The sequence below is a fragment of the Micrasema longulum genome, unplaced genomic scaffold (genome assembly GCF_059751315.1).
Source record: "Micrasema longulum isolate JH-2025_06_02 unplaced genomic scaffold, ASM5975131v1 h1tg001067l, whole genome shotgun sequence".
Lineage (NCBI taxonomy): Eukaryota > Metazoa > Arthropoda > Insecta > Trichoptera > Brachycentridae > Micrasema > Micrasema longulum.
In genome coordinates this window covers 53026-77355 of record NW_028278255.1, presented here as the reverse complement: position 1 = coordinate 77355, position 24330 = coordinate 53026, and the positions used below count along the sequence as shown (strand labels likewise).

The following is a 24330-nucleotide window of genomic DNA, read 5'->3' as shown; positions in this document are numbered from 1 at the left end:
TTATCATTTTCCACAAGTAAAAAACATTCCAACTCTTGAGCAGAATTAATTATTCACTCTTTTCACAAAAGTGCTATTATCTCAGTTTCACTTTTCTATGGCTAGCCGCTTTCTGCATAACTGCGTTAAATTATAGGTAGTTAAAAATAGTAATAGGACACGCAGTGCTGCTTTACCGATAATAGGATAAACGGCATAATTTTTAATGTACAGTTTATTTTTGGAGCCATCGAGTCACCGCTGTGAGTCACTCTACACCCCCCAAGTAGGGCGTGCCCCACTGGTTAGGATCTCGTGATTTAAAGGCACTAAGGTGGTCTCATGAGTATGCATCGTGTCAAAAATATAAATAAGGAAGACCGGAAAAGACTTGTTGTGTCCAACATTCAAATGGATTTTTCTCAGCACAGGCAATTATGAATTTAGAGAGATGAAGTATTTCATGCTGACCCTCACATGACCTTAAGCATGATGGACGAACGCGCCAACCACTACACTACATTAAAAGCCACCTTCAACTGCAAAAAAATATATTAGTCTTAAAAAGAAGTAAAAGAAGTTTATTCGCGGATAACCGCAACCGGTTTCGTACTCAATATTATTACTTTTATATCAGTGACCTGTAATGAATGTCCGCCTCTAAATGCCTCCTTCAACCGGTTAAATATTTTGGCGAGATTTTGACAACTTAATCTTAAGTACCTGCCTGAAAACAGTTATCTGCCTACGTAAATCTCAAACCACGGACCTCATTTGTGGTGATACTCGTTTGTGAGATTTTACATTATATTATTTTACTAAAAATATTTTCAGGCGTTGCCTAGTATGAATGTAGGTGAAATAATTCACATAGATAAATGTTATCCGCATTAATAAAAGTTTCAGCTCTTCAAAAATCAACAGATGGTAGAATGAGGAAGTTCAGTGGTTTTTAATGTTTTATTATTTGTCAATATACTAGAATATTATTATTTTTAAAAGAAAGTAAATATATATGAGGGTATAAGAAGCAAGCTTAGAAATCTCCATTGAAGGAGTTACTGAGATATTACATACGAAAAACTTTGAAAAAAATTTTGTGAGATTTCTAATTATGCTTTACTAACTCAATGGAGAATGCTAAGTTTGCGGTGTCAAGTAGTATAATAGAAATCTGTTTTTGCAAGATTTGGAGACGGTTTTGAATTACGCTATTATTAAGGTAGGTAGATATTTAAGTATAGTTTATTTTGGCATCAATGACTAATTTTTCATTTTTAGTGGAGATTTCCAAGTTTGCTTTAAATACCCTCATGTATCGTATTATCAGCGGTATGATTTTTCAAAGTTTTGCATTTTTAAAATTATTCTGCGTGTGACGTCTTAAGTTCTCTTTTATTTAACTTTTTGTTCATAATGTTAATTTTACGATGGCGGGCTTATTTCCAAATGGCAATTTCTTCCAACCAACCAATAAAATTAAAATTTAATTTTTATAATTCAAGTTACAAAACATATTCAACAGAAAAATAAAAATTAAAAAGCCAATGATATATAAAAATGGAAATAAGTGTATTTGTGTATAAATAAATCAATACCATTACTCAATGGAAAAAGGGAAAAAAGATGAAACAGGAAAAGAGGAGAGATTAAGGAAGAGAAAGGAGAAGTTTCTTCAGACGTGATTTTAACACAGATACTGTAGTAACATCTTTGATGGGAGATGATTCCACAGTCTCTTTTCTCGGAGAATTTTGCTGGTTGGTCAGTCGACTTACCGTAAACGTATCACAACTCTCTTATCATTGGTTGATTGGAAAGAACTAGTGACGTCGTTCAAAGTTCGTTTTTATTATTTTTTTCATACATTTTCAAGAAACTTCGCCGTACGATTTAATTATTACTCTAATTTTTACCGCGCCTAAGAATACATTTTTAAATTCAATTTCCCTTAGAATTGAACCTCTTCATTGAAAAAATATGTTTCACCGTTTGTAAAATGGCCTCGTAAACTAACGACGCCAAACGACGTGGCATGAGCCCTGTAAATTAATGTCTATGTTCCCTTCTCTAAAATGTTCTTCATCTCTGTTTGACAATATAATAAAGTTATGTTCTTTCAGGCGCTATAGGCTGATACGGGTTAGTAAAAATACTGAAATTCTTGCCTCGATGCATGATACTTATTCCGTCACAATTTCGTTTCGTACGTTCGTTCGTTCGTCATATATCCATCTCACTCTAACGCAATCAAAATCGTATTTCGCTCTCGTTCCCTCTCATACGGTACGAATGAATTTAGAAACGAATTAGTTACAAAATTACCACAGGTTTACCTAGTGACGCAGACATACAATAAGTTAAGTGAATGGCAATGATTCGTTCTTACTGAAAATTATTTTACACGTTTTCTAAATTTCTGATAATTTGTTTATGGCGGATGGCATATTTTGTAAATACATGACTCACGTAGCGATATTCGTAACTATACCAACGTTCACTCATACTTCTTTTATCACACGCGTTTTCGTCATTCTTTTATCTCTTTGTTGATTTCATAGACATATCACTTGCTGCCACTTGCTCGACACAGCGCCAGCGATCGTCGGCGCGAAGATTGTGTGTATAAATATATATGTACAATGTACATGAATATTATATCCATGCATTGGCAAAGGTCGCGAGGAAGTACGTACGAACCAATGTAATACAATATCTATATACGTACATTCGATCTATGACCAAAAAGAGTTCAGTTGTCGCGGTTCAGTATTGTCAGTTTTATTTCCCGCGCGGTCGCTTGTTCCGAGTTGCGCCGATTCGTCGCTAGAGTCGCTAGCGTAAACATCAGAACTGTCATTATTTTGACTATAGAAGAAAACAAAACAAATGCTCGCGGTTCTCGCGAATTTTTCTGAAATGGCATACTGACAGTGTGTTCAAATGCTTCAAGTTTGAAGCGGCCGCGTGTGCGTGCTGATGTCAACAGTTATCAATTTTGATATTTTGTGTACTTACAATTTGAAATAATTGTATTTACTTTAAAGTTAGTGTTCCAGTGTTAATTACTGTATGTAATTATTTGATTTTGTGTATGTTGTTTTGGAGTAGTTTCGTCATGCTTCGATCATTACAAAAGGATTATGAAACGGTATGTCACATTTATTTTCGATATAAATCTGTAAATGATTTTGAGATTCATAAATAATGTTAACATCAACACATCTTAATTATCAAATTTTTGTTACCGAACTCCACTATGGTATGGAGTAGGCTAAGACGATATATTTCAATTGAAGAAACTGTGGCCTTATTCTGTAACTAATCCGCTTCGTAAATTAATTCGTATCGTATGGGAAGGAACGAGAGCGAAATACGGTCTTGATTGCGTTAAAGTGAGATGGATATATGTCGAACGAACGAATTTACGAAATAAAACTGTGATAGAATAACAGGACTGAAACTTGATGCGTTCCACGTGGCGTGGCATATGTTTTTTTTTCTTTAAAATTGTGATAATTTTACTTACCTTTGCTTCATTTTATAGTTATTATTTTGTTATACTCGTATTTTATTTTATTTTATTTGGGAAATCGACAGTTCTACATACATATTTTTAGTAAACAAACAGATATAGTGTATAAACTCAGAACTAATAACAGATTTCCACATAGTATACAAAGTTAGTAAAGAAAATATATTACATATCAAATAAATACATACAATTTATATATACAAAAATGTTATTTTCATGTACTCAATAATCAAAGATTTTTTAAATATTTATTTTCAAAACATTAAGTTACTGTAAATTTTGCGGGATAAGGACAAAAATGCTTGAAGAGAGGATAAGGAGGGGAGGGGAGATGTACATATTTATTATTATAATGTCTACTAAGTTACATAATACATTTTTAGTGTAAATTTTAAATCTGACAGAGTGATGTTTGTGTAATCTATATTTTTAAATTTTGTATTGTACATTGAAAAAGTCCTACGAAAAAAAGCATTTATAACATACGATGTTTTACTTATTGGTACATGAAACAGGTGGTACCGTCTACAAATCCTGGCTGGCACATGTATTGTTATTAAACCAAGCAGCTCTGTACAGTCAACCATTCCTGTCATAATTTTGTAAAGCAGTAGTTGGTCCGCACACACTCTGCGGTATTGTAGAGAAATGATTCCATGGAAGGTGGAGGCAGTGAGAGTAGATACATAAGAAATACTCATATATAGACTCGCCCTATAGAGTAAACTATTTTTTAATGTAGTGACTCGAAAACGTACCAATAGTTACTAAGTTTAATTGTTTAATATGCACACGATACTAACAATTGGAGGATACTCATTTTCGGTACATAAAAAAGTTTGTATTTTAGTTAAAAATCAAAATTCCTTTTTGGTGGATCACAATCAGATTCTTTCCTCAAATTCCTTATAATTCCGACCCATTAATTTATTTTCACTGAATTTTGGGGAATGCAACATAAAGTTAACTCCCGTTTATTATATTTTGAAAACGTATTCTAATCAGTGCTACCCTGTAACTAAGAAGAGCTTCGAATTGCGCCGTTAGGCGTAATTAAACGTTTACACAAACTAATATTTGCTGGGGGGGGGGGGGGCTATTAAAAGTATAGTAAGCAGGTAGGTAAATTCCTAGCATGGAGTGCCTTATGTTTTAAAATAATGGTTTGCGAGTCTGAGTACTAAGTTACTGTAGTAGGATTTAGACAATTTGGCGACTGACAACCCTTTACTTATAAATTACAGCCCTTCCTAAAACTCAGTTGAAACAGAATCGGTCAATTGAGAAACCCCATAAGGCAGGATTTTGGCGGATGTGACTTTGACTTAAAACGCACTCCATTTCGTTAAGAAACCAATGTTTTACCAAAAAATAAAGGTTATTAATAAAATAATACGCTTTTTGCTTATTTTTTTTTAATTTGAGTTAGAACATTTCATTCAAAATTTTATATTTAAAAAAAAAAACTGTGATTTCTGAAAAGTTTAGACTGACTTACCAATTATGAAATTCAAATTTCCTCTTAAACATAACCATAATACACGCTTCACGTATAATGATGGTTCGGTAGTACCAAAAGTATGTAATAAGTATGGTAATAGAACTCTGAAATATTTAGTACCTAGTATTTTTAATTTATTGCCGAAAGAACTTAAATTTAACTCACAATATAACAAGAGCAAAATAAGAGAGTGGCTAGTGGAGAGATCAAGAGTTTATATATGAATAGTAGCTTATGTGTATATATTTTAATTTTTCATATATTTTCTTGTATTTAAAAAATATTTATATTATTATTTGTATATACATGTATATTCTGATCTTTCCGGCTGTTAATTTATATCTGTTATTCATTGTTTTTATAAATGTAGATAATGTTATATAAGTTAGTATAAATATAATCTCCACCAACAAGCTACAGAAAGTGGCTCGGTGGGATTTTAGTTTTAGTAAAAATATAACATTTGAAATTTTGAAAACTGTAAAATGTGTGATTATATAATTTAAATAAAATGAAAATAAAATATTTAAAAAAATGTAGTTTGACCATAATTCTTCTGGCATAAAAGGACAATATATGATTCTTAATTTCATTTTGTTTTTATTTTAATACTTCACAAGAATACATTACATAATTTAACTAGCGGACCCGACAGACGTTGTCCTGCCCGAACGTTAGCTTGCCTGCTATTAGCTTGGAAAAATACTTTTAATCTAGGTACTTGTTTGTGATTAAATTCCAAAACTAAAAATGGTTAATGTATTGAATTTAAGTAGGTACATAGGCACTTGTTTATGGTTGAATTCCAAAACATAAAATATGTTTTTTTTTTAAATATGGCTTTCTTTTTCCAAACGTCAAACTCTGGTCGTCTCACCAACAGAGGGGTGTACTTATGTAGGAAAACGATTTTTTTAAATGTATTGAATTTAATTTTTGTTTTTTCCAAAAAATCCAGTAAAAAGAAATAAATGGGTAGAAATTAAAAGGAATTTAAGAAAAGGATCTGATTAAGATCAACAACAAACAAAAAACCCTGTTTGTAAACATTCAAAAACAAACTTTTTATGCACAAAAAACAACACCTTTCCATTTTTTGTAAATGCATTCTCCTCGAATGCAATCCCGGTAGATTGACGAATAAAACATTTATGCTCCTTACTTCTTTTTTACATATTAGATTGAAGATTTTAATATCTACGAACACGCACAGCGCCAAGATCTATATTTCTCTAAAAACCGCACGGAAATCGGTTAAGCCGTCTAGAAGGAGTACAGTGACATCACACGTACAGAGGAATCATATATATAAAGATTAGCTTATTCCTCAAAAACCCGTGCTTAGGAAGACATTTTTCAATACAAACTGATATAGATTTAGAAAAGACTTTTTACACGGATATACAATAAATAATTGATTTTAAATATAATTTTTATTGTTACAAATCTCAACTATCTGTATTTTAGCTTGGATTGTAGGGATTATAGGGTGACCACAATTTCCGGGTTAATTGCATTTCTGTCCATTCTGGCAACTCGAGTTCGAGGCTAAACTTAGATACGTGAATCTTATTAAGTAGGTACACATGTTTATTTTTCAATTGCCGAGCTTTAAATATGGCGCCCAATCACAGCAGCCGATTGCTATTCGCACAAATACACTTGGTAAAATGTTTTAAGACGACGTTTGCGATTGCTTACTAGGATATCCTACTGTTTTGAGGTCAGTATGGTCTTATTTTATTGAGTCTGTATACGATCTGATGTTAGATTATCCTGATTCCATATTATTTAACTACAATTGCTTAGAACGATGAAGTTCAGAGCTACGGAAAGTTGGATATTAAAAAAAATTTAACACGCGGTAAAAATTAGAACATTTAATTGTACTGCGAAGTTTCTCGAAAATGTATGGAAAAAATAATAAAAATCGTTTTGCCAAAAATGAACTACTTTAAAACGTCACCAGTTCTTGAGAACAATAACCAATCAATTAAAGCGTTGTGTTATGTGTTATGTGTTGTAATAGATTTTCGGTTTCCTGGTACCCATTACAGCGTCTATCATCGGGGTTGATGTTATTTGTGTAGATATATGATATGTAACGTTATGTACTTAGGATCTGTACCATCTCGGAGTCGTTGCTGTAGTATACAGCTTGTTAATTTGAAATCTGTTTTTTTTTTTAATTTAAAAAAAAAATTTATAAACCCTTACGGATTATTACTTTCATTAAAAAAATAATATAAACATTTTTCATTCAAAATCTGTTGTTTAAAATAATATTTTTTACATCTTTTGAAAAGTTTGTCTGAGTCTTTTGTTTAGTTTTGTCTGGTAGTTTATCGTATAATTTCAGTCCCTGGTTCAATAGTCCTTGTCTTGTTTTAGAAAGTTGAATATGGTATTTGTCTGATATTCTCGTATTATGTCCATGTTGACTACAATTTTTTACAAGTTTTAGTTCTTCGTCTACTTACATTAGTGGCTAATTTATGGATAAATTTTAATGATTCTAGTTGAAAGAGTTCAGGTATATTTAATTGCTTAGTTTGTTTAAAAAGTTCTCCAGTTGCAGATAGGGAAGGTCATATACTAACTTTAATATTTGATTTTGTTGTCTTTGTAGACTGTTTATGTCATTTTGATATCCCGTTCCCCATAGTAGTTGCGTATAGCATATTTTAGTTTTTACATAGGCTTCAAACATTAGAATTTTTTCTGTTTTCGTTTCACTGTATACGCTTTTATTTGATTTATTTCCAACTGGATACTAGAATTATTTTAATCACACACATCCCATCCCAAAGCGTAGACCGTGAATCGACGTAGATTTCAAATTGATAAGCTGCATTCAGCATTGACTGCAACACGGTATATATCTTAAGTTCATAACGTTACATATACACACCCCAAGGGCTGTAAAACAAGGCAAATGTGTTCAATAAATTGTGAACCGTTTCTGAGATATAATTTGTAACATGAGGTACTAGACCCGTCGGTATATACCGATGTGCTTACCTCAAACCTTGAAGGTGGGGGGTCGGTAATGTATCTTCGGAATTGCTCGGGATAATTTATGTATGACATCGTTAGCTTCGCGTTGTAATCGCGGCCCAGGTCAGTAGTCGAAAAGGTCATAAAAGTGGCACTCTCCACATTGCCCTCAAGATTTGATAAATTTTGTGCCAATAAACAATAACTCTCGCATTAAATTTGGAATTATTTAAAAATATAATACTAAATTAAATATACTAGTACGTGTATGTTAAAGCAAAGCCTTTTTATCATTCTGTTCATTGCTGTTAACATTTTTTTTTTGTAAGCAAGTTTTTTTTATTATTTAAAACGTGTCTATTTTATTATATCTATTAAGACAATAAAAGGTTGAGAGGCGCGGATTTTTTTATTTTTTGAGGGGGACGTACTGTAGTACCATGAAGGTTGGAAACCGCTATTGTAATGCGATCCGAAACCTCGGAAAAGAGTACAAACGACGCACCGCATAATAAACCCAGAAAAACTCATTGCGCATCTGAACGGCCGTGAAATATAAGAAATTTTATCTTGTTTATCACTGATTCGGCATTTTTCATTAAACGAGTAGATTCGTAATATTATATTTTATTCTTGAAAAGTATTTAAATTACGTTTTTGTTATTCGCATTAGGGAAGGGTCAAGATAAACAGGATTGATAGCATAAAAAACAATCTCATACCACCAAATTTAGCTGTAACCTTTCACTGAGAATAATTTTCCTGTATTTCACACCAGAAAGTTTTCTTTTGTTTGAATTTTCTTTTTAAAACTTACCAAATCGTTCTTAGGTGCTGTGAGGCTCGTACAATATTCCCAAGAAAATATAAAAAACTATTTAAGTAACAAACGTTGTACTTCCAGAAGTAACTAAAACTGAATGCAAAATCATGTTTTTTTCTAAGTATCAATATATTGTTAAAGTTAGCTTTAATACAGCCGTGAAATGATGACCATTCTAGAGGGCCGACCTTACAATCTTATAAAACACAGTAAGTTAAATCAATAGAACAGAGTAATAATTTAGTCATTTTGTGCCGTTATAGTGAACTGTTTGAGGTCTACGATAGCAAAAAATAATTTAAAACATTTCAACACATGTATGTGTGCATAAAATAGTTTAATATAAAAGTTTTTTTTAAATTGACATCGACTCCCTGCAAAATGGTGACAAGAGAAAAATGAAATTTGACATTGGCCCTTTTATGACCAAGTCCAAGCCACAGATATATAAACGTGAATAAAAATATTACAAACAATCTACAAAAAGTAATGCTTTAGAAATACAGAAATTATAATCTGATACGTCCAAATACGACCATTGAAAAAAAACTAATTGAATAACCCATTTAGTCATGATCGTAGAACAACGACGAATGTGATTTTATTCAACTTTACACGAGAGAGGTTTAAAAAAAAGTCACTTCATGTCACAACTTGAAACGTACAAAAGTATATCATTCGATACTTGGGTTAGTTACATGTATAATTGTTTTTTAAAGCCTGGAATATAAAGTCTATGGGCCTTACTTATAAATCGGGTATAAAGTTAAGCTTGAGAATAGTGGTAGAATAATGATGGTATAGCAAAAAGTATTACTTATAAAGCTCGCATAGAGTTAAACTCAGTTTAAATCTGGGATAGCGACCATAGAAACTTATACCTGCATATATGTGGTATAACGCTGGAATAAGCACGCGGTCTACCAAAAGTCATATTTTTCGGTAATCAAAATAGATAGTTTATCAGTTTTTTTTTCAATTTCAAACAAATTCGAAATACGGCCTTCTCAATGCGATTTACGTGATTTTTAATTATTTGTTTAAATACTATCTGAAATGATAATTGTTTGTGTGTGTTTTAATTAATTGTGATGAAAAAGAAACACGAATAAACTAAATAATTGGTTTTTAACTTCTCCGCTTCTTCCTAATGTTGATTTCCTTTTCTAACGGTTTTCTCCATGTTTGCTCTCAATTACACTGACAGTAGTCTCGATTTGACTTTGACGCTTGTTTGTGTTGTTATAAAAGTTACTGCGCACGCGCACATACCAGTGTTGACTGTTTAAAAAAATTAAGCATGAAATAACCTGTGAATTATTATTATAGGTTGTAAACATTTTTATAACTAAGCTTTTGTTCTATCGGTTATAAATAGTTAAACCGAGTATACTTATTTCTTAATATAAATATGGTATAAGGAAATCTAATTAGTAAGGCCCTTTATATAACCTTTTCAAGATCAAATATAAAAGAAAGTCAATGTCGCATTTTTTGCAGATCCGTCTTTGTTCTACGATCACGACTATTTTTATAGATCTTTATATTGTTTCCTTGTAACGTATCTTTTTTCTAGACAATGGAAATGGATTAATTTTAATGGCATAAGTCTAGATTACACAGATTTCCTTCAGGCAGCCTTTTCCGTTCGGCTTCTAGCATTTTTTTATCTGAGCACCGCACCCCCAATGAGACTTTAGTCCTCAGATGCGGTTAGCGGTACATGGTATATGGTAAGCTACTGTGCAATAACAGTGAACATGGAAATCTGACACAAAGCCCCCCCCCACCCCCCACCTACTTAAAACACCTCTTACACACTGCTTCAGGCTGTACTCGTAACTATCCTATAGGGATTCTGTAGCACTCTATTGTACTAAAATATTCGCAACAAGTACAGCAGAGATTTATTTCACTTTTTTTAAAGATTAAACAGAGAAAGTTCTAAGATGTTGTATACACTTCTGCAGCATCGAAACCCGTTCTAAGGGTTATTCACATTTTACTCGTTTACAGTTGATTTCATAATTATTATCAGCTTTGTTATCAGTTCAATGGCTTTGTTTTGTATTTATAAAATATAATGTCAGACATGTAAGCGGCTGTTTAGTTCCTGTAATTGGTTCTGATTTATTATTATAACCTTGACATATAATAAATTGTGCCTACATAATTTAGTTCTGTATGCAATTATCTAATACCACTTAACCTCTACTGACATTCTTTATATTGTTTTGTTATAATATGCTATACTAACGTTTTTGAATAGTTTACTATTATATAATGACGTTTATCAATGCAATCTGTTTATTCACCACGTAAACTGAAGAACAGACATTCCTCTGTGAAATTAAATCTCTATCTCAATTATTGTATCATTTTTTGTTATGTTGTTCTTAATTTAAACCATCCTTACTCTTTTTTTACAATACAATACACCTTTAAATAAGTATACAGAGATTTCTTACTTTGAATATAACAATACTAAATTTATTTTATTTAAAATCACGATTTCATAAATAAAAAATGCAAATAAGCTGCCTTAATTCGGCCGATTAATATTAAGCCGATTCATTAATATGAACTTATTTTAAAACAAACATCTTATTAATTCAATTAAAATTTTGCCGATTCATTAATATGATAAATCACAAATGAGATACCTAATTAAATTAATTATAAATAATAAAATAAATAAAACCACTTTGCTTTTATCCACTATTTTGTTATTTTTTTCCACCGACCGGATTCAAAGCAAACGAGCTTTTTCGTCAAGGTTTACGTAAGTAATGAATTATTTCCTATATTATTTTATCTATGTTTACTAAATAATACACATGGAGCTAATAAGTATTTTTTTTCGCGTAGTACTTAGTAAACATGGATAAAATAAAATAGGAAATAATTCATTAGTTACGTAAACATTCACGAAGAAGCTTTTTTGCTTTGAAACCGGTCGGTGGAAAAAAATAAAAAAATAGTGGTTAAAAACAAAGTTGTTTTATTAATTTTATTACACTGAATAACCACAAGATAAGTGCTTTAAATATTTAAAAAAATATGTATAATTATAAATATGTAAGTTTTTAAAAATAATATTTTTAAAAAATCAAAAACAGTTACTTAAGAATTAATTTTAAAAACTCGGTTTGTTTAAGGTGTTCAGTTTCAGGTATACACCCGATTACGGGTTTTAACTAAATATGTGAAACATGCTTTCATTTCCCGATTAAACTCATGTTGTGTGGATTGAAAACTAAAGTAGCCGTAATTATTTCCTTATGATTAGAATTTTTTTTTAAAATTGCAATTCAATAAACCATAATTCCATTCTACTTAATTTGAATATGCAAAGCTGGAAAATAATTTTAATTTCAACTACGCCGACAAAATCGGCGTTTATTAAAATTTCCTAAAACTTCATTCTTACATGCAACAATACGGTAAATAATGTGCAATTATAAACTATCTCTTTGTCAAAAATATAAAAAACAACCAGCTACCAATTTTACCCCGAACAAGTTGTATTAAAATTTATCGTCGTTTCATGGCAAAAAAAAAAATTACCGTACATAGTACATAGGTACAAATAAAAGTATTATAGATTTCATTTCATTTTTGTGGTCAAATGCTCAGTGCGTTTGCCTACCATGTAAGAGGACTCGAGTTCGATTTCCGCCATAATTGACATGAAGTATTTATTCAATAAGGTGTTTTTACTTTTATAATATTTCATAGTCCTGAAGCGTAAGACTGACCATCTAAAAAATATTAATTATGCTGCAGTTGGCGTAATGACGACGATGAATAAAATTTTATACTTGTTTTATATTTCATTCTTTGATGTAGGTGTTTAATTTAGACTTATTTGTGGGTCTGTGAAACTGACTTTATTATACGATATGTACTGTGTACTATTCCATTCCTTTACTTATGAGATACCCCTTTGTCGTTGGACCATTTCCCCTCTATCTACTTTGGTATTATCTGTCTTCTCTTTTTTCTCCTCTTTGCTCCTCTTTCCCGTCTAGTGTATATTGCCTTTATATCATACTTCTGTATTTGACCCCGTAGACTTGGAATATTCCATTTCAATAAAAAACCCGATAGGGCTTGATTATAATATATCATGTACATTGTGCATATTGCGCATCACCATTGGTCTAAGTGACAATTAGTTGTTATTTAAAACATTAAACGTTTAGCGTTTTTCGTTCGTAAAAAGTCGGATTAAGTGTATAAAAAGATATGTGTATGATACTGTCCTAAAAACAGTAATCGTAGGTAGATAAATAGGTATATACCAACCTAAAACTTACGTTTGTGAAAATTCTCCGTGGAAGTTCTTGTAACTTTGATTCTTGATCTTAAGTAATTTTTTAATGTTTTACTATTGCTGTACATGCTCGTAAATAGATTAAATGAACACAATCGAAAGTTTGATATCAATTATTGTATTTAGTCCAAATTAGATGTGAACGTATACATGATTATTTTTGTGTTTCGGTTTACATAATTTGTGAGGACAGAGAATTTTGATAAATTGGTATTCGAACATTGGTTTCCGGTCACTGCAAGGTAAAAAAATTGTTAACTTTTTTGTATGGAGTAATCGGCTAGTTTCTTTAGAACGGGCTGGGCCCACTTTAAATATATTTTTTTTTGTAGAAAGATATAAACGGTGGTGATGATTTATAAGGAATAACAATTATTTTCCCATAAACATACTTACGTAAGACATTATTATCGGTAAGCTGTGCATAATCTCTTATTTGGACGATTTGCCCCTGGTATATAAATTATTCTTTTATTTTCTGTTATTAATTACACTCAGTGAAATGATCAGACTTTATGATCTTAATCATCTCAAGTTCTGATTTAAAGTAATTTACTAACCTGCTTTACTAAACTGAGATGATTTAAAATGTTATTTGTCTCAAGTGTGCTTTGTTCAGATTGCTCTCAGCCTCAGCCAACTGAATACATATTTTACTCGTATGTATGTATTTATGTAAATAATATGGGGAGGATCATAAAATATTATCAGACGAGAGAAGTTAATGATTTATTTTGTCTTTGAGCATTTATTTTATTAACTGTTATTCGTCTACTGTTTTTGTCACTCAGTACATACATAAATTTGACAAGATGTTTACAATGTATTGGTAATTTATTTATACGTAAATATACGGTGTTCGTATTGTTGTCAACTGGCGGAAACACGTGTAAGTTCAATTAAATGTCGATCAATGTTTACACAGTATTTATAAGTTTTATTCTAAGCTGTTCATTATCACTCTGTATTAATGACGAGAATAATCGAAATATTTAGACAATCGAAATACAAGCATTAGATACATGCAAATAATCGAATTCAAACATCGAATAAATCGTTTTTTTTTACCGTGAAATGTCAGAAAACGGCCAAAAAAATAAAATTGCTGACTGTTGGGGGAGGGGGGGGGGGTAAACAAATACATGTGTAATAACAAAATACTTTAAAGTAATAATGAGGGAGTTCAGCCCTACGGTAAATTTGATATAAAACATGTTTTATTACGCACGGTAAAAATTAGAGCAAGAAATTGTAAATTGCTTGAAAATGTATGTGTATAAGGGTGTTTTCACACTAAAATATTTCATAGTCCCTGGACTGGTATCTGAAGCGTAAGACTGATAGTCTTACCTTCATGTAATACAAAATGATTAAGATGCGCTGCGATTGGTTTACCAATGCAGTGCCCTATCCACCATTAGGTGTGGAAAGGGGATGATGATGATAGTTATCCTATTTCCGGGAAACAAACTAAAAGACGTGAACTTAATACGTCTCACGCAGAGTAATTTCAAAATAAAATAAAAATTAAAACCATAGCGCTGATAATACGACACAAAAAAATTATAAAAGTTGTGAATGTTTACCCACGTCTTAATCAGCTCAGGCTAGTCCCTTTATATTATACACACGAACCTATAGCAACAATTTATTTAACATTACATACTTGAATTTTATTGAACACGAATGATATTTTACACTTCCGAAAAATCATTAAAATTAATTACCATTGCTTTTGAAATGTCATGTCCGAATTCATATCTCGATTGTCTCGAAATGTCAAGTCCGAAATCATATTTCGATTGTCTCGAAATTTCAAGTCCGAAATCATATCTCGATTGCCTTGAAATGTAAAGTCCGAATTCATATCTCGGTTATCTCGAAATGTAAAGCCCGAATTCATATCTCGATTGTCTCAAAATGTCAAGTCCGAAATCATATTTCGATTGTCTCGAAATGTCAAGTCCGAAATCATATTTCGATTGTTTCGAAACCTTAAGTCCGAAATCATATTTCGATTGTCTCGGAATCTCAAGTCCGAATTCATATCTTGACTGTCCCGGAAAACCATTTCGAATGAATTCACTCGAGATATCTCGATTACTTTTCCGATTAGTACGAGTGAACTCGATTAATTGTAAGCATTTCGAAATGCCTCGATCTTTTTAATAATCCAATATTTCGATTATTTTAATTCGATTATTCCCACCATTACTCTGTATGAGCTTGAGAGCAATATTATAGACAACAGACGGATCGCGCGCCATCGTATGTGCCAGCGCGTGTGCCAGCTCTACCAGCCACAAATAATAGCTCCCTCGCACGTTGACAAATCCATTGGCCATTTTATTATTGTATTCATAGTATTTCGTATTCATCGTATTATTATTGAATTCATTCAATATATATATTACTTTTTTTACATTAATGATAATGTTCTCTCACTTGTGTGTCCCGTCTCGATGGAGACATTTTATATAATTTTGAAACATGCCTTATTAAACAATTGAATCGTAATATCAAATACATATAAAACATAATAGAAACACATAAACAAATGAAAACATTTGTCCACCTATTTGGCCTGATCCACGCATCAATCCGTGCGCATCCCACCTCCATTGTCCATTTCTTAATGGCGATTTTATAGTAAGAGTATTTATCCTTATGGATAATAGATGTAGGTTGTACACTTTAATGGAGAAGTAGACCAATCCTCTTTGACCGAAAGTTGTTTTAATTTTTTATTGCTCTTGCAGCATCAGGGTGGAATGTCTAGTGACTCTAGTAGTTGTGTTTAGTGTTATGGGAGGTATTTCATATTTTTTTTATGCATACATAAGTAAAGCTTTTGCATAAATTTGAATAGGTCACTAATACACATTATGATACATAGTTAGAGAGGAAGAGGCTTAAACTGGTAATCCCAACATGGAAAAGATCCACCTCTCTCAGTAGGCTGTTTAACAGACCAATCATTCGTATGTATCGTGATGTGCTATCTCTTTATTTCGGATTGTCGATGGTAACGCAAGATTTGTTAAATGTGAATGGTTAGTAATAAAATAACATTCTTATTATGAGTAGTGAATGTTGATTGTTTCAGGACTTGTGCCAGTAGTACTACTTAACAGGCGTTGAAAGTTGAAACCACGACCAATCTTAGGAGAACAGGTTTACGAAAATATTTTGCAAACGTTAATTCTTTGCTACTAATTACATTTAAAGTGGCTTTGCACTCGGCTATTAAATGCACGCTCTGGCTTCATGCTCACGATTTCAAGTCTCCATTTCAGAAAATTGTTTTCTATTTACCCACTTCACGGCGTATTGAAGTCGAGATGCAGCGAAACTGCTAGGAGATTTTTATTCACAGAGCACTAACACGCCATTCAAAATAAAATGCACATCACAGCCGTAAGGCTGATTAAAGATTTACATTAGTTTAATAGTGATAATTTATTTTATATACTAACACTAAACAATATTATACGAATTCTTATGCTACACTAAAAAAAACATTTTATACATATTTGTAAAGTATATTTTTTTATACTTGAGAGTTGTATGATGTACAGTGTTTTCGTAGTTTCTTTACTAGACTTTCGCCTATTAAAATGTTCACCGAATATTTTGTTTTGTTTGAGCTGTAAGTTTTAAAATTATTTATTTATTTTATTTTGTTATGGATTTTTACAGCTATTACACAACAATAAGTAGAAATATGCCAACAGCACTAGAGCCAATAAAAATCCACAGTTAATTTGATAATACATAATATAGGAGAGAATGAGCAAAACTCATGTTTTTTTTTTAGCTAATAAATTCATTAAACAAAATCACAAGACAATCAGTATTATTTTTATTCAAATCTGTTTACAAGTAAGGAAAATCTGTACTAAGTGTTCTACTTATTTTACTGTTTATACTATGATACATCGCCTCTGTTACTCCAATTACTCCAATTACTTCAATACTTTTTTTATATTTAAACTCATTATTTATTGTTAATTTGCTACATACCTATGCTGTAATTTCTGGTTTTATTTTCCTTATGTTATTTCTTTATTTTCTGCTGATTTTATGTATCCTATGTTTTCTTCACTTGTGTACAGGTGTTTTGTGTTTTGTTTAATTATAATTGTTTTTTATACTTCGTTAAAGGCATAAGCCAGTGAATAAATAATTAAAGCATTGCGTTCTAGTCATTTCAACAATGCGAAAAACGAACAATTCGTGACGTCATCGATTGTTTTTCCCAAAATCTTTGTGGTTAGTGCTAAAGCTACCTATTTCTATGGGTCGTTTGTCGGAGTTTACGGAGTTCATGTCCTGAGACTTATCAATTGTTGTTACGAGAACGGGGTGTCGTACGATTAAAAATATTAAATATATATTCAACTAAATACAATGCTTTCTGCTGTTAGTCCGTCATGATAAATCGAAATAAATTTAGAAGATGTTCAAAAATACTGAAAATAATAAAAAAAACCTTGAAACTTTATCTGTTTTTATTATCATTTGTCAATGTCTGGAATGCGGAAGGTAAAGTGTGGGGGTGGTAAGAATATAGACAACAATATTATATCGTAGACGCATATTTTTATTTTTTTCTATGGCATTGTCAACAATAAAATAAATGTATCACCCCTGGACTTACGTGACTAAATGTATTGCCAACTTACGAAACTGCCTTTTTAAGATAGTGAATTTTGCAAATGCAATTTCTGAATGACAGTATTCTTTATAAGCGATATTATAAACACCAAAAGAGTTTTTGAATTTTTTTATGTGTTAAATCCTATAATCCTTTTGAGTGAAAATACCCTATTTACAATAAAATATTTACAGAGCTTTATGACCTGTCATTGGCTGGTTCAAGTTATTACTTTTCGTAGTGTGTAACCCCATTCTGCCCATGTTAGATTAATCCAAATTATTTCCCCCAGTTTCAATGCCTTAAAACTTATAAACGTATTTTTAAATAGGATAAAATCCAAACCTTATCTATAAACATTTAGACATACCAAAAATATTATGTTTTATGTTAGTATTTAAATAGTAATTATAGAGTATTTTTTTCAAAATCGATTACTAGATTAAGTACAAAGCATTTGTAATTCAGTCGGCCTCGTGGTGTGATGGTGAGCGCGTTTGCCGACCATGCAAGAGGTCTCGGGTTTGATTCCCGACATGGTTGATATGAAATATTTATTTAAAAGGATGTTTTTACACTTGAATATTTCGCAGTCCCTGGACTGGTACCTGAACCGTAACTAATCATCTTACCCTTATTTAACAGAAATGATCAAGATACGCTGCGATTGATGTACTAATGCAGTGCCCTATGCATTATTAAGTGCGAAAGGAGAATGATAATGATTTTTAATTCAAGGCATTTTTACATAAACTTTTTTTTTTGCACCACAACAGGCCAGGAGGCCTAATTACAGTGGTGAATTACATCACAGAGCACCCAGGCTTGAGAAAAATCACTTTTTTTTTTTTGTGTTCTCACCGGGAATCGAACCCGTAACCTTCCGTGCGTGAGTCAAGCGTCTTGACCACTACACCACGGAAGCCGCCATGTACGAAACGGTAACTGAATAGGGAATTCCTTAATTTAATGATTACTGTGACAAAAATATTATTTTAATATAATAAAATGGTGTTTAATTATCTTGTGTTTTCCTCGTTTATCGATTTACTAAATCAATAAATTGAAATCGCGAAAAGTGGCAATTTTTTATCGCACTAAGCCAGTTAAGTTTCAAAGCTTAGCTTATGTGTAATATTTTACTGTTTAAACTATGTCAAATGCACTTGAAAAGATAAGATAAAACATGAACGCCTCAATTGAACACTCAACGTGGGCTGTGAGAGATACATAAATTAGTAGCACTGAAAAGTCGTATAATTTCTGGAGAATTCAGGCCTGTAGTAATATAGCCTGATCATTAGCCTCAGAATTTTTTCCCCATCACTGTACAATGCCTTCACACATTTCTGCTTTTTTTAACCTCAGAAATTTTATTCATAATTCGGATTCATTTAGGAACATACAGTTACAATATATTGTAATTACAATTAAAATTGTAAACAAAATTGTGTTGCGAAACATACAAGACATAACAGTTGCCGAAAATGCGAACATACACAAATATAATACCTGACAACAACTTAACAACATAAAAAAGTAAGGGTAAATTCGGGGCTGTCAAAAATACTACACAATGGACTTAAAACGAGCTGAGAGATTTAGGTGCGATTATGGATGAAAAACTATTATTTGATTCCTATATTCAGGCGTCTATAGATAAGGCTTACAGAAATCTGGGCTTTTTTATACGCACCACTCTACCACTATACCAACCATTTAAAACAACCGCATCCCTCAAAATCTTATTTAATGCATACGTTCGCAGCCATCTTGAGTTTGCATCTGTTGTTTGGAATCCTCGAGATACAATTTATATATCATAACTAGATAAAATACAGAATAGATTCCTTAAACTTCCGGATCGTAAATCTCTTACATATTTTGACTCGTATAAAGACTCTTCTTCCTTTCATAGTTTAACTTCCCTTACTAAACGTAAAAGCATTTCTGATCTGTCTTTCCTCTTCAAAATTTTAAACAATTTTATCGATAGTTCATATCTCTTGGAGCGTATTTCAATCAATTGGCCCGTAAAGTCTACACGACAAGTTATTTTTTTTTGTAATTCATTGCCAACAAAAAAATATGTTCAAAACTCGTTTATTTATCGTAGCTGCTCCAAATTTAATTTACTTTGTCCCCATTTAGACATTTTTAATACAACATTTTGTGACTTCAAAGAAAAACTTTTTGAAACACTGTAAAATGAAACATTTGTCAGTGTGTAATAAGTTTATGTTCCTTTAATTATGTTTATTTTATTATAATATCAAAATTTTGAATTGGTCAACTATATTATGAAAATCCCTCTCCTCCACTCCTCCACTTTATTTCCTCATCCCTTAACCTTCTTACAAGCTCTTTTTTTCTCATGTCTTATATAAAATATTATTTTTCTCTTTACTGTGTAACATGTTCTCTCATTATATTTGTGAAAAACTTTAACTGGATGTATGTACTATTTTTTATATTTTGTATTCTTATATAACAACTGTGGTTTTTCCTTAATAAATAAAATTAAATTAAAAAAACACTACCGACTTACAAGATTTACAAGAAGTCTGGGCATTTACAGGGCTTATGACCTGTCATTGGCTGGTTTAAGTGGCCACTTCACGCACTTTGTAACATTCACCATTCTGCCTATGTTGGCCTTAATTAATAATTTTGATTGTTAAAATTGTTTAAAATGTTTTTTTCTATACAAATACATTTTTCTGTTGGTTCAATGTGTGTTTTTTTTAATACTTACAAAAAAATCCATAAGTATGAAATTCGTTGTAATATTTTTTTTATTATGTCTGTATGTGCGGCCCTCAGGAAAATTTTAGGTCGTCGATACGGCCCGGGGTGCAATTTGGGTTGCCAGGCCTGATCTACACCATTATTTGTTCTCAAACCAACAGTGGTACGTGAAAACCAGCACAGACAGAACTTTCAGGTGAGGGGGTCGCCTTTCCTTCTCAAGTCAAACAACTGGTGAACTTTTTTAACTCAAGCACTTTATTATAACAAAGAACAGGTTGTTAAAAATAAAGCGGTGAATCACTGTTGAATCTCCAGATGGTGTCTCGAATTTCTTCTTTGGGCGATCTCCACTCGTCTCTTTCTTGCGGCTTCTTGTTCGGAACTGCCTGTCTCTCTCAGAAATCTTATCTTAAATAATTACCCTCGATCCCTGGAGCCATTACCTTTTTTACTACATCTGGGTGCGCCTATTTTCTAGGACACTCCCTTTTTTATGGTTTATTTTTATTCCATACACATATTCTTAATTTAAGATATAATTACACAACACCTAGGCTAATTATTGCTTATATTATCATAGACTTATATATCCTACAATTTTGTATAATGATTTATATAATAAAAAGTTCAAATAAATCCTACAAGTCAATGCTACTACTCTAGTTTATCTAGCTAAAACATATGAATGTTACATTAAAATAAAATTACAATACATTATTCCTATTCAGGAAAGACAATGTCATCTTATCATTTACCGGGCCAAAGTATTTCCGTATTATTTACGCAATTATTTCAAATTTACTAACTGTAAGAACACACAAATACCTAGATCCAACGCAACGATTGCATCCTTTTGTAAAGCGCTGTCTGTAATTGGTGCATTCTTAGCCAATGAGAAGTCGTCTTATGTTAACGTAAATAGTAAAAACTAGCGTCGCCTTTGTCCACGGTATCGATTGTTTACGTAAATTGCATGTGCCAAAAAGAGCCGACTATATCTCCGGTTGCATCCCGCCTCTAGTTCATTTCAGCTCCGACCTTGTCGCCAAGAACACGTGTTCCGGATCCCGGTCAGATTTCATAAAATTTATGAGACTCCCTTGGTCCATAATATAACTGCATAAAAAACATTTGTTAGCGAAACAATGTAACCTACTACAATATGTTAAATGAATTTAGGTTTCTTAATAAAATCTACCCTACTCTATTCGTATTACGTAAAACTAATTTTGGAACTAACACCATAGTGTTCATAATGTATTCTATATTTAGTATACCCACGCACAGGCCATGCATATATGCCTATGTAGGATAGTTCTGTTTTGATTAATGTAATAAATGTTTAAAAAAATACCAAAACGAACACAAAAAAAATGTAAATAAAAAAATAGGGAGACGCCAATGGTAGATATCTATACTGTGTAAAAAAATCATTGCTTAAGTACTATAATCCAGGAAGAAAATACAGGAATAAGATTGTACGAAGAAAAGTCAGACCGTGTATCCTCTAAAAGGCATACTGCTAAATAATGATGTATCGGTTCTAAAATAGCTACCTCCTTGTAGCTTGCTGTGTTTGTTTATATCATAACCGCCTCGCATGTTTAGTAACAAAATGGAAACAATGCGTAATACTATTTAGAAAAACATAAAATGTGATGGTTTACGTTGACATACATGGCGGGACGTAAAATATTGCATTTTTAAATATTTATACAATTTCTCGATATTTTAAACAAAATGAAAAGTTTTTTCATTTCGTTTGTACGTTTATACAAATTACATGCATTCTATCAGACATCTGCATCTAAACGTCTCCAACTTTATAATTTTTTTGTACAAAAATGCTACATTTGAATATTATTATTTTTTTATTGTTTTTATTTATTTATTTGGAAAAGCAACAGAAAATTTATATACAGTTCATATTATAATACATATAATGTATGAGTCCAATTAAAGTTTTTCACAACTATATAATACTTTTTGATATGTAAATAAAACATATGTAGGAGTGTATAAAATTATTTTAAAAATATACGAGAGAGCTAAATGAAATAGTAATAATTATTTCTTTCCCAAAGCGTTAGGAGGGATGAAAAGGATAATAAAAGATTAGGATAAAATAGGAAATATGAGGGATTCTGTTGAGGAGATTACCCTTAAAATGCCTATAAAGAATAGAGACAGGAGAATATCGCGATAGTGATACATATTTGATTAAAGTAGTTCTAATAAAATAAAAAATGAGAAAGTTTTGAATCAAATATATCAAGGGGTAAAAAAAATTCCTAAACGACAAGTGGCCAACTTAACAAAAAAAAACGAATTTTCTAATAAATAAATTATGTAGGAATCTCGCTAAAATAATCTTTATTCATATTTGAGATATTTTATTGATTAAAATAAAATATTAATTTGGTTCTTCTGTAAAGCTGTTAGAAACTTGTTCCTCTCCACCGTCGATAGTTTTATTACACCCAGTTAAAACCATTATTTTAAGTTGTTTTTTTTATATGTATAGACTGGTAATTTTTGTCCACTACAGCATTTGTACGCTGTTTATTTATCGGTACACCTACTGCAACTAAAAAATAATCATTCGTAAAAACAAAACAAAAATATAATATCCATCATGTATAGGTCTTTCACGTATCGATAATAATGATAACATAAACTGAGTTAAATCAAACGACATTGGAAATTCTAGTAACAAAAAAAATAAATTTTACATAAAATTCACTATTTGATTTCGTAGTACAATGAAATTTATTAGTGCCAAACATTAATAAATAGTGGAGATCAGATCAAAAAAATTAACAAACGTCATGTTAACGAATTGACATGCAACTGCCCCGAATCATAATAACTAATAATAATTGGTCGGTGAAATTAGTGGAAGTTTACCAAGTTATTTAATTTATAACGAATGAAAATATAAATTACCTAATTGTAAATTCCAGTATATTTCTGCTTCAAATTTATGTTTTCATGCAAAAAAATAGTATATCTTTAATTATTTCATATTTAATGTTTTCATTATTTTCATTATTTTCAAAAATTCTTTAATATCAGATTCACAAAAATCATAATCATTCCCATTTCGGCTCAACCAAATGCATTTATTTCAAAAATCTGTGACAAAGGTAAGTTGATCAATCTTACGCTTTAGGTACTAGTGCACTGAAATGAAATATTACATATTTAAATTTATTTCAACACAGAGGGAAAACATTGTTGAGAAGGGAATATTGAAGTCTAGGCATTTACAGGGCTTATGACCTGTCATTGGCTGATTTAAGTGGCCACTTTACACACTGTGTAACATTCACCATTCTGCCCATGTTTAAACATCCACATTTCCTCAACTCTTCCATCTGTTGACTTATGTGAAGTAAAGGAGCTGAAACCTTGTGTGGGTGAGATTCATCCGGCTGAACCAAATCATCTACTAGGCAACGCCTGAAAACAATTTTCCAATATTTATACTTCTTCTTTTACCAGGTAGTTAATTCAACAATGTTCAAAAACATTGTTGAGAAGTGACAATGTTTTCTCTCTCTGTTGAAATAAATTGAAATATGAATATTTCCCTAGGGAGAAAATCCAGCCGGTCAGCAAGCATTTGGACATACTCAAACATTGTTGAAATATTACAGTTTAAACTGGCCTCAAAATAAATATTTCACATTCGCCTTGCCAGGAATTGAACCCAGGACCTCAAGAATTGTAGGCGAACGCGCCAACCACT

General features: G+C 31.5%; 1 protein-coding gene across 3 annotated transcripts in view; it reads left to right on the top strand.

Annotated features, from left to right (window-relative positions):
- LOC148277223 (monocarboxylate transporter 12-like) overlaps positions 1-24330 on the top strand; it is a 130475-nt gene that overhangs the window by 74429 nt on the left and 31716 nt on the right. Inside the window, exon 1 of one of the 3 annotated variants that reach the window (XM_088233178.1) lies at positions 2748-3130. The exons of the other annotated variants lie outside the window; for them this stretch is intronic. The gene's annotated coding sequence lies outside the window, so the exon portion shown is untranslated. Of the gene's footprint in view, positions 1-2747; positions 3131-24330 lie in introns of those variants that run through there. 3 annotated transcript variants of the gene reach the window in all.